The following is a 14,233-nucleotide window of genomic DNA, read 5'->3' as shown; positions in this document are numbered from 1 at the left end:
ACTATGAACAATGCCTTCAAAATAAAAAATCCATTATGAGACAATGTAAAATTTACAATCTGTAGTTGGTTCTTTCAGTTAGTCAACCCAATTAAATATCCCTTTCTCATAAGGTCTGTACTTTCTTAGCATGTGTTACATGCAAGGTACAATCTAAGTTTGCTGCTTTTAATGAGTCATTTAATCCTCAAAAACAATGCTAAGGAAATACCACTATTATCATCCCCACTTTCAGGTGAGGAAACTAAGGCAATGAGAGTTTAAGTAAACCATTCAAGGTCACAAGGCCTAAGTGACAATGTCATGAGTTGAGGGCAAGCAGTCTGGCTTCAATCTATCTTTAACCACTGTGGATCTCTCTCCAGTACAGAGCATTGTAAATTATACTGCCAGATGTAAAGACACTTCCTACAGCACTAATGGTAATCACTAATAAATTATCTTTTAACTTGTAAAGAAAACTTATTCAGGGGGAGATAAATTACAATCATCTAGATTAAAGAGTTTTGTTCTAAAGATAGGGGAAAGGCAGAGAAAGCTCTAAAATGAAAAAAAGAACATGTTAAAATAAAAGCCTGAGGCTAACGGTAAAAAAATAAGCCAACTTTCACAAAGGGCACATAATGCAAAATCATTAGGAGAAAGAGGGAAATAAACATCTCATATTTTTAGGATAATTGAACCCAAAAGTCTCAGATATACTAAAATCCAAAATATTTGAAGATAAGGACCACAGACTACATTAATACTGAGAAAGATGCTTTTTTCCATTACGAATGCAGGAATTTGAGTTCATGTACTATACCCTTTGGGTTAACAGTATTAAGAAATGGCTTCGTTTCCTCATCTTTAAAAATACTTCCAATTATTTAGTTCACCTAGCTAAAGATACCAATAAAATAATAAGTGTATTTTTCTAAGATGACATTAACAACAACTTTTTTTGGTAGTGCTAGGCTTTGAACTCAGGGCTTCATGCTTGCTAGGCAGGTGCTTTACTGCTTAAGCCAAGCCTATAGCCCTTAACAAATATTTTAACTTTACCCACAGGAAGAGATTTTAATACCATGTTGATGGATTGTGTGTACTGCTTCCAACATATTTTTCCAGTAACTCTTGCGTTCCCATGGATTGATGGATTTTTTCTTTTTAAGCCAACTATTCAAGTCAGTATTTCCACATTCCATTACCATGTAGATATACTGGTCCATGATTTCACTGCAATTAAAACCAAACAAAACAACAAATAGCTAGGTTATATTAAGATTTACTTAACACTTACTTGAAGAACTATAGCAAAAAAAAATGTTTTTAATTGAAAAAAGAATTCTTACTAATCATAAAGTCGGATGATCTTATCACTGTGTTGTTGTAGTTTATTTAAATATGCTATTTCATTCTGGTACCTATCGATAGTTTGGTTATCTGCTTCTTCTAAGTTCACATACTTTTTTTTTTTTTTTGATCCGTTGCCTGTACTTAGTGAAATCTAAGAAGAAAAGCTCTGCTATTGTGGCCCATTGGCTATACGGGGCAGGTAAATCCCCACAGAAGGGCAGAAGTACTTCCATCTATTTCTTTTTTTTTATTATTGTTTTATTATTCGTATGTGCATACAAGGCTTGGGTCATTTCTCCCCTATGCTAAAGTTCACATACTTTATGGCATATATCTGTTTCTTCTCATTCAATACCTGAAATACCTATACAGTACGACAAAGAAGAAAGTTTAGAATGTACTATCTGTATACTATCACAATACTTCTAAACTTGTTAAGACAGAATTTTAGGCTGAGAAAATTCTGAAACAAATCCTGGGCCTACTTTGAATATAAAAGGAAAAAAATAATCATGATACAAGAATAACAGCCCACTTCCAATCACATATGTAAATTCAGTAACTCAAAGACATATAAACCACAAAACTTTCTATGTTAACACAAAAGAAAAACAATTTAAATTTGACATGTTCATAATACTCTTTTGGGTGCCTTAACCAGAAAAATTAACATACAGAAAAGCACATTCAAAAATGTTAAGGATGACTAAGGCTGTGATGAACAGAAAATTCACTTCATAGATGATGTTTTCCCACTGTGCCTGATGTTGACAAGCTCATCCATGTAACAGATAATATGCTATCAGTATATTTCGGTTGTGAAAAAAAGGACAGGTCCAATTTTCAAGAACAAGATGTTCTCATAAGTACATTGTCAGGATCTCTAATGTCAAGGTGAAATAGTTCTGGCTATAATGAACAGTCAATTTCTAAGAACAAAACATCAGAATGTGTCTAACTTTCACCAAACATGGAACAACAGTGCTCCTTCAAGACTTCATAAATTCAAATACAAAATGCCCATGTATGCAAGAAATACTGTATTCATTTATACCCTTTGACACATTGAAGCAAAGAGTCACTTAACCTTGACTACCCAGCAGATACAGGAAAGAAGTAAGGAGGAGGCTCATGGGCTAGAACTAAACTAATAAATAAGGTCTATCACAGACCCTTAAGTACAACTCAGTTACATTTCATCTTCAAGTATAAAACTCAAAATGAATGTTGTTGAGTTTACTTGGACACAGGAAAATTAGGAGATGGAATGTAAAACAGTGGTAGGGTAATAGATAGCAGAGAATAACAATGAAAGGGACAAAATGAATTTTAAAATAGCAGCACAAAGCCATTTTGTATAGGGTAAATTGCCTCACAAAGCTGAATGAATTGAGAGCACCGTTGTTGTGTGGTACAATACGACACTACTAACCCTAAACCTAATGATTATAGTTTATGTGTATGCTGTTTAATAAGGTGTGAGGTAGTATATTCATTCAGTGAAACAGCTTTGTAGCCTAACAGTAAAATTTAAAGATTATAGATAATACTACACAAGTACACACACACATACAAATAAAACATACAAAACTTACAAAAGGCTAGAGGAAAGCACCTGCATTTGAATTCCGGCTCACTCCATCAGCAATCTAACTTTGGACACGTTTCTTAATTCTCAAAAATAAAATACTGTTAGTAATATCTACTGCACAGGGTTTGAAAAATGACAGAGATGACTGACATTTGCCCAGTATTCTACAGTGTGTCCATAGTATAGCAAATGTTTGCTATCATCATTAAAAACATTCAGGACAGAATAGATATTTTTAAACATTTAAAGTTGGATATATCAGAAAAACTTGAAGGATACTAGAGATAGAAATACACATACGTATGATCTAAAATTTTTCAGTAAATGAAAACTTTCAACTTTTTGTATGCATATATTACCCCTCAAATATCACTAACTTTGGCAAAACTCTTGCAATAAATAACCTCTATGGTCTTGACTGGGTAGCCTTTATTTTCTCACCACAGAGATGTCAGTTACTTTGGTTTATTTGGTTTTGGAGGTTTTTTTGAGATGGGTCTCATGTTGCCTGACCTTGAACTCCTGTGCTCAAATGATCCTGACTCAGCCTCCCAAGGACAGCGGCCAGTTAGTGTCAGAAATATGCTCTGTCAATTTCACAGGGAAGTAATAAAGTAGAAATAGATTGGGTACACCAGTGTCTTGACCATCTTCATGAGCTCCATGACCATTCTAGATGTTCTTAATAAATATAGTGTAAGTTGGTAATAGCCTAAACTCACCCTCTTCTAAGGCATGCTGGTTTTTTACCTTCATAATTATTAAGTTGAATCATAATTTAATTGGACTCAGAAAATATGGGCCAGTATAGCTTTATCACTTGGCCCTTGACTTAAGTAAGCTTACAGCTTCAATATACTCCAAGGAAAAAAAAACACCACTAAAACAATTCTTCATCTCTGAAAACATGCCACTAAGTAACAAGTGTCAACACCCTCACATTACGGAACATAATCAAATAACTAATAAATATTAGCTAAAGAATGTCTCCAAAAGCAATTAAATCCGGTATTTAAGTAAAATGATTCCTTTATTCCCATGACTGAAATTTGATACAAGGAGGAGAAAGGGAGTGTATAAATAAAATATTTATTGAAGATTGCTCTACATGGTAATGTACAGGCTTTATTTATTTTTTTGTATTCATTGGGTTTTTTGTGGTGCTAGAGATTATACCCAAATTGCACACATGCTAAGCACATGTTCTACCACTATCCATACAGTCTACATGCCTCATATAACCCAGACTAGCCTCAAACTTGCACTCCTCCTGCCTCAGCCTTCTAAGTACTGAGATTATAGATACATGCCATCAGGCAGACACTTACTTATATTTTGGCAGTATGGGGTGTGAACTCAGGGCCTTATGCTTGCTATGCCAGTGCTCCATCACTTAAATCACATCCCCACCCTTTTTTGCCTTACTTATTTTTTGAATAGGGTCTCACATTTATTCGCCAGAGCTGGTCTGGATTGAGATCCTCCTATTTACACTTCCTACCCACCTGGGATGACAGGCGTATGCCACCATGCCCAGGTTTTATTGGTTGAAATGCATCTCACATACATTTTGCCCAGGATGGCCTCAAACATTGATCCTCCTGATCTCCACCTCCCAAATATCTAGGATTACAGGCACTTCCTTATTTTTAATAAATTAGTAAGATAGTCACAAGTAAGTCTAGTCATTATTAGCTGGCTTAGAAAACTATAGCATAGCTTAAAATAAGTCCAGTAGCCTTTGTTTCATGTTACCCACAGCACAATTGCTGAGGGAGGCAGTTTATTCATTCAACTACTATTCTGTTGTATTCTGGATACCAGGGCTAGGATCACTGAGCAAATCAAACACTGCTATGTTCATGGAGCTCACATTCGTGTGTAGAGGGACAAAAGCAAATCAAATAAATATAAGAGCATGTTAAAAGGTATGCTACAGAGAAAAAGCAGATAGGGAAACGGAGAACACTGTGATTGGAAATTTGGGAGTTACAGTTTTAGAGTGAGGTCAATGGAACCCTGACTGAGAATATACTAGGGCAAAGATATGAGTGTGCTTGGAGGAAAATCAACTGTTGTGTTAAAACACACATCCAATAAATCAGGAGGACAAGGACTGACTCAATGAGACTCATGAGAAGGGCACTATAATAAAATAAAATAAAATATAAATATAAATATAAATATAAATACAATATAAATAATAATCAAATATAATTAATATATAATATAAATATAAAATAAATATAAATAATATAAATAAAATAAAATAAAAAGTGAAAAGATGACAGCTGCTTCAACCAAAGTTATAGTGCTGGTAAAAAATAAATTCTAGAGATACTTTGAGGTGGAACAAATAAGACTTGTTGATTGGTTGGATATGAAAGTGAGAATAAGAGTACAGACTGGCTTTTGGCCAAGCAATAAGAAGAACAGAGTTGCCATTTACTGAAATTGCAAAGACAATGGAGCAAGAGTTGTGTTTGCACACACAGTTTTAAATGCCTGGTAACCAAAAAGAGATGTGTAGAGCCAAATTAGATATGCTAGTCTGGATCAAAAGGAGAGGTATGAACTGGAAATAGAAGTCTGGAAATTATGAGCCATAAACCTACAGATAAGACTACAAGAAAATTAGCAGTTTAGACAAAGAAGAAAAGAGGCACTGCAGCACTGAGTCCTGGAACATAAGGAAGACTGAAAAGGAATGGCCAGTGTGAGAAAATGAAAACAGAGGAGACAACAGGAAAGCAAAATGAAAAAAGAAATCAACTGTTCCAAATACTAAGTGACCTAAAATTCAAAGCTAAGAACTAAATTTAGCAAGAATATGGAAGTTTTTGGTGCTCTTCGTTATAGTTGTATGGTGAATGTTAATGGCAAAACTCTGTAGATTTAACAGAGCAAGAATTAATTATGGCATGTATTGAGCACTAGCTCAAGATGCTACCCAGCCATAAAGAATTAGATTCACATAAATTAAAAACTCAGGGGCCAGGAATATTAGCTCAGTGGTAGACAGTTTGCCTAGCATGTGCAGGGTTCTCTGTTCAATCCACAGAATGACAACAACAAAAAAATAGAACTCCGATGAATTTAGATTACTACAATGTTTTTTAGATAAAAACTCAAAACAAAAAAAGAAATCCATTAGTAAAAAGCCTTTACTGAATAAACTACATGAATAATAAGCATATAAGTAATTCACATCATATTCTGATTCATTTTTAGAGTCTTCTGTGATGATACATAGTGGTCATTTGCCACCACAGCCAACGTTAACGTAAGATGAAGAAATTAGGAAGCAAAGGACATTGGAGGGAAAGACATAAGACTGCTATCAAGAGGTAGGTCTTTTTAGAGCGAAAAGGGAGAAGGGCAGAAAATGAGGCAGCTTTTTTGGCTCAAGGGCAACATGGTCCCTAAAAGATAAAAGAGCCCCCATAGCTAAAAAGACAAATGAAAGTTTATAATATTTTTATTCATTTCTTAAGTATTTAAAATACCTACCTTACTTGACCCTCCACTGCCTAGTTACTTTAATATGAAATAAATTCTTCCTTTAACTGAAATGCATTCATTTGTTGAAGAGGATCCTGAAATCTAAATAATATATATAAACAAAGGTTAAAAAAAATATGCCTAAGAAACTAGCTTGCATTGAGTATAGTAAAACGCTGCCAGTTTTGAAATTATCCTAATTCTTAAGTAATGAGATATGTTATAATATTTTAAAGGGGGAACTTGTATTGCATACTTTACTTTAATAAAAGAAACTACCAGGCATGGTGGTCTGTGTCTATAATCACAGCCCTCGGAGGCTGAAGCAAAAAGAATGAGAGTTCAAGGCCAGCCTGGGCTATATACTAAGACCCTTTCTGAAAATCACCAAAAACATTTTAAAAATGTGTTAAATTAATACACAAGCTTCTCCTTCCTTTTAACTGGTTCTATTTCTTAACACAAATAGAAAACTTAAGAAGAAAATACCACTTAATGCACAACACACTAATAAGCTATCACTTTTTTTTCCTTACACCTCCTTACTTACATAAAAAGACACACAATTATATCTATGTTCTTTTTTCCCCATTTAGCATTATTTTATAAAAGAAGCAATGTACTATTGTACTGGGTGCTGTGAGTCAGACAAATGCAAATTTCAACACAAATTTCCTTTGTGCTGAGTGATGCTCAGCAAGTTGCTTGATTTCTCTGAACTTCAGCATCTTCCCCAGCAAACTTTCAACACATGTACTATTATCATAAGCTGCCCTTCCATTTCTTCCCTCATGCTGGATCATCTCTCCATGCACTTATAAATGCCTGAACAGATGGCATGCGGAGAAGACTCAAGCTGAGCTGATAAACTTGAAACAAAGAGCCATGCCCTGATGTGGCTCAAGTGGCAAAGAGCTTACTAGTATGGGAAAGGTCCTGAGTCTAAGCCAGTATGGAGGGGAAAAAAAAAGTTGAAACAAAGCATTTTTGATTAGCCAATTAGTCAAACTGAATCAGTCTGAATAAACCTCAACTGAACTAAGTCCTGATTTAGATCCCAAATGGTAGAATCTCTCATGTAATCTCCTTCTGTTTAAATAAGATAGCCTTTCTTTCTTTCTTTTTTGATTTCTTTCTTTTGGAAGAATTCTAATTTCTTTCATCTTTGGGGTAAGAGACATTGTTATGAAATGTTCTTCCTTAAACTGCAAACACTTCTTAGGGAAGAGAGCAGCAGCCTGATGTCCTTTCCCATGGGCTGCTGGTGGGTTTTAAAATAAAGTAATTACAACTTACTCTAATTCAACACCAATGTGAGGGTAGTTTTCTGCCCAGGACATTCACAGTCCCCTTAGTCTACTCTCTTACTGAGGCCAGAGTTTTCAAAGTGTAAATCAGACACTTTAACTCTCCTGCTTCCTTCAACCTCTTCCTCAGCTTCCTATCCCTATTAAGGGTAAAATCTACAGGGTTCACTCCTTCCCTTTCCTAACCTAGAGGTACACCCGGGCCTCTTTTCAGTTCCCTCTGACACTGGCCTCCTCTTAGAAGGCCCCCAAGACCCTCTTCTAGTCACCTCTGAGTCACCTTCTAGATTTTGACCCAAACAGAGTCTGATACAAGTAATAGCTCATTAAATGTGTTTTGAATGAATGTATGGACAAACCTGATCATCTTTCTCTTTTTCCTTCAAAATTTATTATATTGCTCCAATCCTCAAAACACTATCACCTCTCTCCATAGTTAATTATCTTGTCAGCTAATTTTTTTATCCATTTGTTAAATAAAAGCTTTACCATTTTAACAATTGTTAAATACAATTCATTGGTGTAAGTACATTCACATCATTGTGCAAACACCACCACCATCTTCAGAACTTTTTTGCCATTGAATATTGAAACACTGAATACTGAAACATTGAATACTGAAATACCCACTGAAGGATAACTCCTCATTCCCTCCTCTTCAGCGCAGTAACTACTGTTATACTTTCTGTCAATTTTTTCATCAACTGGTTTTTGTAGGTAGTTATTTTTCCTATTTCATTTAAATAACCATAACTCTCAACATTTATTATCTAAACAGTGCCATGCTCTGTTTTAAGAGTTACCCACATATTAACTAATGTTATCTTCGCAACCACTCGGTAAGTAGGTATGGGTACAAGAATTGTGTAATAACTTGCATAAGATCACACAACTGACCTCACAGTAGTGAGCCCAGGGAGTCTGTCTACAAGGCTCATGTCTTCTACCGGTATCGGCTGTCTCTCAGTTACTATAAACTAGTTTTAGTTGTTAGTGTCAAGAGTATCAATTTTCTTTTTAGACAGCAGTGCATTAGCCTCACAAGCAAAACTTTTTCTATTAGTTTATAAAAATTATAATATACTCCAATAGTATTCTCATCGTGCTATGCTGATAATCTTGAAGATTTACTTTTCCAAACGCATTACAGATTCATCAACATAAGAAATGAAGCTGTTTGCAAACAGCTGAAGTGGATAGTTAAATAGACTAGAAAGAAACTTCAAGTAATGTGAAATTTTATTCAGGTGCTCAAACTAAAACCTTAGACCTTGTTAAGTAGAACAGTTTTGTTAGTGTCTTCTTCATTAACTAACTTCTCAAATTTAAGAATCACACCCTTATTTGGATGTCAAAAAAAGTTTTGCCTAGTGGGAATAAGAATGGACAAGTTAAGACTCTCCCTGACAACTTGCTGCCATAAAACGAAAATCTATAAAACTGAGTGTACCTAAATATAAACCAAACCCACCACAAACAAAGCTTGTCGAACCTGTAAGTTTTGAAGAGGAGTAACAGGGACTTGCTGCTGCTGGAAACAGGCAAGCTGGTGGTAAGGTGTTGATGACGGGTAAGAAGGTGGAAAGTCATTCTTTACAACTGGAGTCCTAAAACTAGGAAAGAGTTTTTTTCTTAATTCAAAATATTGAAATTAAAGAAAACCCAAGATTCTGATCAAGTTTGTGTGTATTTTAAATGCTATTAACTTAACATGTGCCACATCAAACAGAACCTAAGTTAGTTTTCATAATTGATAGTTGATGTTTATTTTAGTTTCACCAGATATTTTATTTGGGGAAATTCTTTCCGAAATTAATTTTTTGTCCCCAGACAAGAAATCTGTGCTAGCAAAATAAGTAAGACAGAATTTAAAATAGAAAGTTAGAGTAATTTTATAAGAAGGAAGCCAAGGCAAGATTCAGCTTATGACTATCATTGAGTTTGAGTGCTTTTAAGCCATAATGTTCTATAATGGTCTTGCTAGAAATATCTAGAAGCCAGTTACATCATTAAAGGAGTAAGGCCATTAAGCCCGTATTATCTGTTCAGCACACATTTATACTTTCTTTACCATATTTGCTATTATAGCTTCAACATCTAGAACAGTACTTGGCACAAAAGCTCTACAAATATTTATTAACAATAAATAATCTAGTATCACAAGAAATATCTATGTTATCATTTTAGTTAACAGCCATTCTTTAAAATTTCTACATGTAGTAAAATGAGGTGATATATAGCAAAATTGCATTAAAGAGGTTTTAAAAGAAGGTCAATTTTAACAGAGATCAATTACATTATGAAAATGAAAAGCCAAAGGCATCGTGAACTAAGTTATACCTTAAACCATTAATATAGCCACAAGTTAAAGGTCACAGTGTATCACATTCCTTTAAGTTGTTTTCGTTGACATGTCATTCATTTGCTTTTGCAACACCCCTTGTGTTTTCTTTTAATCAGCGCTGACTAATTTCCTCACTCACCCCCTCATTCTTATTCACTCAAGTCTGTCTTCTTTGAACACCTTCAGAACTATGTAAACCATACAACTAACCTCTTCCAGAAACTATCATGCTCCAAATAACACTTCCTATACTAAAATATTTATTCACTCTAAGAATGTTAACCTTCCTTTAAAATCTCTCTCAAGTAGAGAGGTATCCGTTTGGTAATACATGGTTATAAAGGCTCACATTCTTAGATGATTTATAGGTTTTTAATAGATTACAATATGACAGACTACATTCATAACAATCCTTAAAAATATTTATTATTGTAATCACCTTCCCTTTCACATTTTATAGATAAAACTGATGATGAGAAAAATTGTATCTTGCAAAGTCTGTAAAGTAACCCAACAGGATTCAATCACAGATCTATTTGGTCCCAAAGCTCATCTTATTTCTATTTCCCCACCCTGAGTTCTGAGCTAGGTGCCAATTACCAGCTCATGTATCATCCAAGGTATTCCTACTTGGTGTCTTAGAAATAGATTTGGGATCAATCCATTTAGGTACTGATGTCGGTGGTGACTGCTTTGAAACTGAAAAGACAGGTTGCTCAGAGGTGTGTTTCTGCTAAAAGAAAATTTAAGATGTTATGACTTAAGAATTTTTAAGTTAGTCATCTGTGTAACATTTAATAAGCATAACCTTTCAGAACTAATAAACTAATAGAAATATGAAAACAAAAGCATACTAAAAAAGGTGGGCATATTTATTTTAGACTTTCAATAACTTTTTAGTATAATCATTTTACTCCAAACTCTTAAACCTAACACATTCTGCTCAAATTGATTACAAGCCCACAAAATTATATAACAAAATAGGACCTACCATCCCCCCCACCCATCAGGGCTATTTTAACAGAATTAAGTTTTTATACCTTAGGAAAACAGGGGCTAAGGGTTTGTCTCAGTGGTAGCACACATGCTTAACATGATTGAGGACCTGGGTTCAATCCCCAGCAACAACAAAGTTGCTTTAATCAATAAAAGTACATCCCCCCTCAAATGTAGCCAAATACTAATTACTTAGCAAAAACTGAAATGCAAATGCCTATCTGTGTGCCTCTCTCTCATAAGAGACACAGAACTTGTAAAATTTCTCTCTTACAAATCCCAAATGATGGGTGAACATCCTCCATAGCAGGCATCAGCAGATTAGAGTTTGCAGGCTGAATCTGGCCTGTTGCCTACTTTTTTGAAGTTTTATTGGAATAAGGCCATGCCTATTTGTTTACATATGGTCTATAGCTGCTTTCATACTGTAATGGCAGAGTTGAAAAGTTACAACAGAAATCCCCTGGACTGCAAAGCCTAAGCCTTTCCAAAAAGTTTACCACGACGCCTTACGGCATCATGACCAAATAAAGAGCCGTGTCTTGCATGGAAACTTTCAGTAAATAAGCACTCTACTGTCCACAGAGGTTCACTTCAATTTGAGGACAATTTTAGTTATTAAAAAGTATGAAATTAAATTGATTTCTCTATTATAATTTCAACCCATGCATTCTCACTATGCTCTCAAGAACCACAATGGATAAATCTCTTTCTACACTGAAGTCCTTTTAAGTATTGAAGATGGCTAATAAATCTCTTTCTGAATAATTTTCCTTTAAGACTTCTTCATGTGCATACCTTGGAATTAGTGGTGAGCGTGTAATTAAGAAAATGTTTTAGAACATTACTGAGCAAGCACAAATATGTGTGGACATATGTGTTCAATTCTCTTGACTAAAAATCTAGGAGTGGAATTAGTAGGTCGTATATAAACACTATGCTTACCCTTTTGAGGATTTGCCAGGCTGTGCTCCAAAATGACTACACTCACACTAACAGTGAATAAGCCTTTTAAAATTCTCCAGATCTTAACCAACACAGTTGTTATTGTCTCTTTAACTATAGCCATCCTTTCACACTCTTTGCTTTTTGAGTCCCTTTGCCAGCCTATTGGTTTTCAAATTCCAAAAGACAAAGAGGTACTTATTTAATTTGATCCATGATCCAACTTGTCAGGATCCACACCATCTACCATTTATTATCTACACCTGTTACTAAGCTCACTGGAAAATCTGCAAATGAGAAAGATGTCCACAGGACCATTTTAGGGGGTCTGAGAGGTGTAAAGAATTTTCATAGTAATCCCAAGATAGCATGTGCTTTTCTCACTTTTATTTTCTCATAAGTATATGCTAAAGTTTTCCAGATATTATATGACATATAATAAAATATAGTAAGTATAAAAGTGGATACAACAATCCAATCATCTGTTAAGCCAACCATTAAAGAGATTTTCAAAAATTGTAAGACAATATCACTTTTCTCGCTATAATTATTTTGCTTAAAAAAACACTTATTTTTCAGAAGCATATTTATATTCATATGTAATACACTTGCCAGCTATTTTTTAAATAAATTAACAAATACTTCATATGTCCTCGCTTTATTTTCTAATGTGGTGAACAGAAACAAATATAATCCACATAAGCAAAAGTTCTTTAGAGTCCTCACTAATTAAGAGTGTAAAGAGGGTCACAAGACCAACATATCTGATTCACTGAGCTAGAATGCAAGGCCTTTACTGACTTCACAGCAAGCCACTGAAAAGAAATGGTGAGGAATGTGTGACCATGGATCATAGGTGTGACTCTTCCCGTAGCCTACCCCATCATTCCTTCTAAAAATGACCACTGAGCATGATCACTCAAATTCAAGGCATTATGTAGTCAGCATTTTTCTGTTTTTATCAATCAACATGACTGTAGGGAACAGAACTGTTAAACGCTTGGGACAGCATGGCATGGCACTGGTTCAGAGGTCAACACAGAGTTTTAAGTAAAGGACAATATCCTTAGGCATTACAGGCCGGCCATGTCTCCATTGCAAACTACTCAACTCTGCTGTTACGGTGCAAAAGCAGCCATGGATAAGTAAACCAATGGGTGTGCCAAAGTTCCAATAAAACTTTACACAAACAGGCTAGAAACTAGATTTGGACCATTTAGTCTGCCAACACTTGTACACATCTATTAACAATCTAGAAACAGTATTGAAAATAAAATTGAACGTGACATAATCTGACTTAACTAATAGCTGTTACTTATCGCTGTATTCTGAATGACTTTTAAAAATCTTTAAATAAACTATCTCTCTAAATATGGCACATAGGTATTAACAATAGAAAATATATAAGACAAACGTCAAAATTCAGACATGACAGCAACGTTGTACTTTAAGGGAAAACAAAGGTACCTCTGTATCAGTCTTTGGGGTTACATCTGAAATATGCCACTGATTTGAAAAAAGAATGTAAGAGGCTTTATTGATTTATATTGATTGCATGCTGAAATATTTTAATCATGTTGTAATAAAATATGTTAAAATATATTTCAATTTTTGGAATGTTTGCTTTTTAATTTTGCTAATATAGACAAGCTTTTAATAGGAAAAATAAAAACATATATGTGGTTTGTTCTGTATTTCTCCTGGACAATGCCAATATAAACATAACAAATAAAATGTGATCCTAATTTTTATACTGACAGCTAATGGACATTCAATGATAAAATTGTGAAGAATTTTATTTTTAGGAAATTATCTAAAGACTTAATTAAATTTTTGAAAAGTGAATTTAAAATTTTAACTTGTTTAGGTAATTTTAATTATAGTTTTATGTACATTAATAGAGACTTTTAATTTTAATAGATCATTTTGAATATTTTAAAAGACAAGTCACTTTTGGGGTGGGGCTGTGGCAAGTGGTAGAGCACTTGCCTTGCAAGCTTGAGGCCATCCTGCTTGCAATACCACTGCCACATAAAAAAGAAAAATTTGCCTTAGTTCCTTTTGTTCCTCCCCATACTTCTCAGTACCAAAAACATGTATATATGTGCAGAATGATATTAATTTTATGTTTACTTTTAATTATTGCTGAAACATTCAAATTTTGTACTCTGTATAATTACAATCAATTTTTGATCTCTTAACTCATTATTG

At 34.3% G+C, this 14,233-nt stretch overlaps 1 protein-coding gene across 1 annotated transcript in view; it reads right to left on the bottom strand.

Moving 5' to 3' along the window:
- Positions 1-620: 620 nt before the first annotated feature.
- Positions 621-14,233, bottom strand: part of LOC141421609 (inhibitor of Bruton tyrosine kinase-like) — a 221,229-nt gene continuing 207,616 nt past the window's right edge. Inside the window, exons 12-15 of the mRNA XM_074068285.1 lie at positions 10,682-10,814; positions 9,230-9,350; positions 6,440-6,532; positions 621-1,218 (exon numbers count right to left, since the gene is read on the bottom strand). The gene's annotated coding sequence lies outside the window, so the exon portion shown is untranslated. The remainder of the gene's footprint in view (positions 1,219-6,439; positions 6,533-9,229; positions 9,351-10,681; positions 10,815-14,233) is intronic.

This window comes from Castor canadensis, chromosome 3, assembly GCF_047511655.1.
Source record: "Castor canadensis chromosome 3, mCasCan1.hap1v2, whole genome shotgun sequence".
Classification (NCBI taxonomy): Eukaryota; Metazoa; Chordata; class Mammalia; order Rodentia; family Castoridae; genus Castor; species Castor canadensis.
This window is presented reverse-complemented; position numbering and strand designations above follow the sequence as displayed.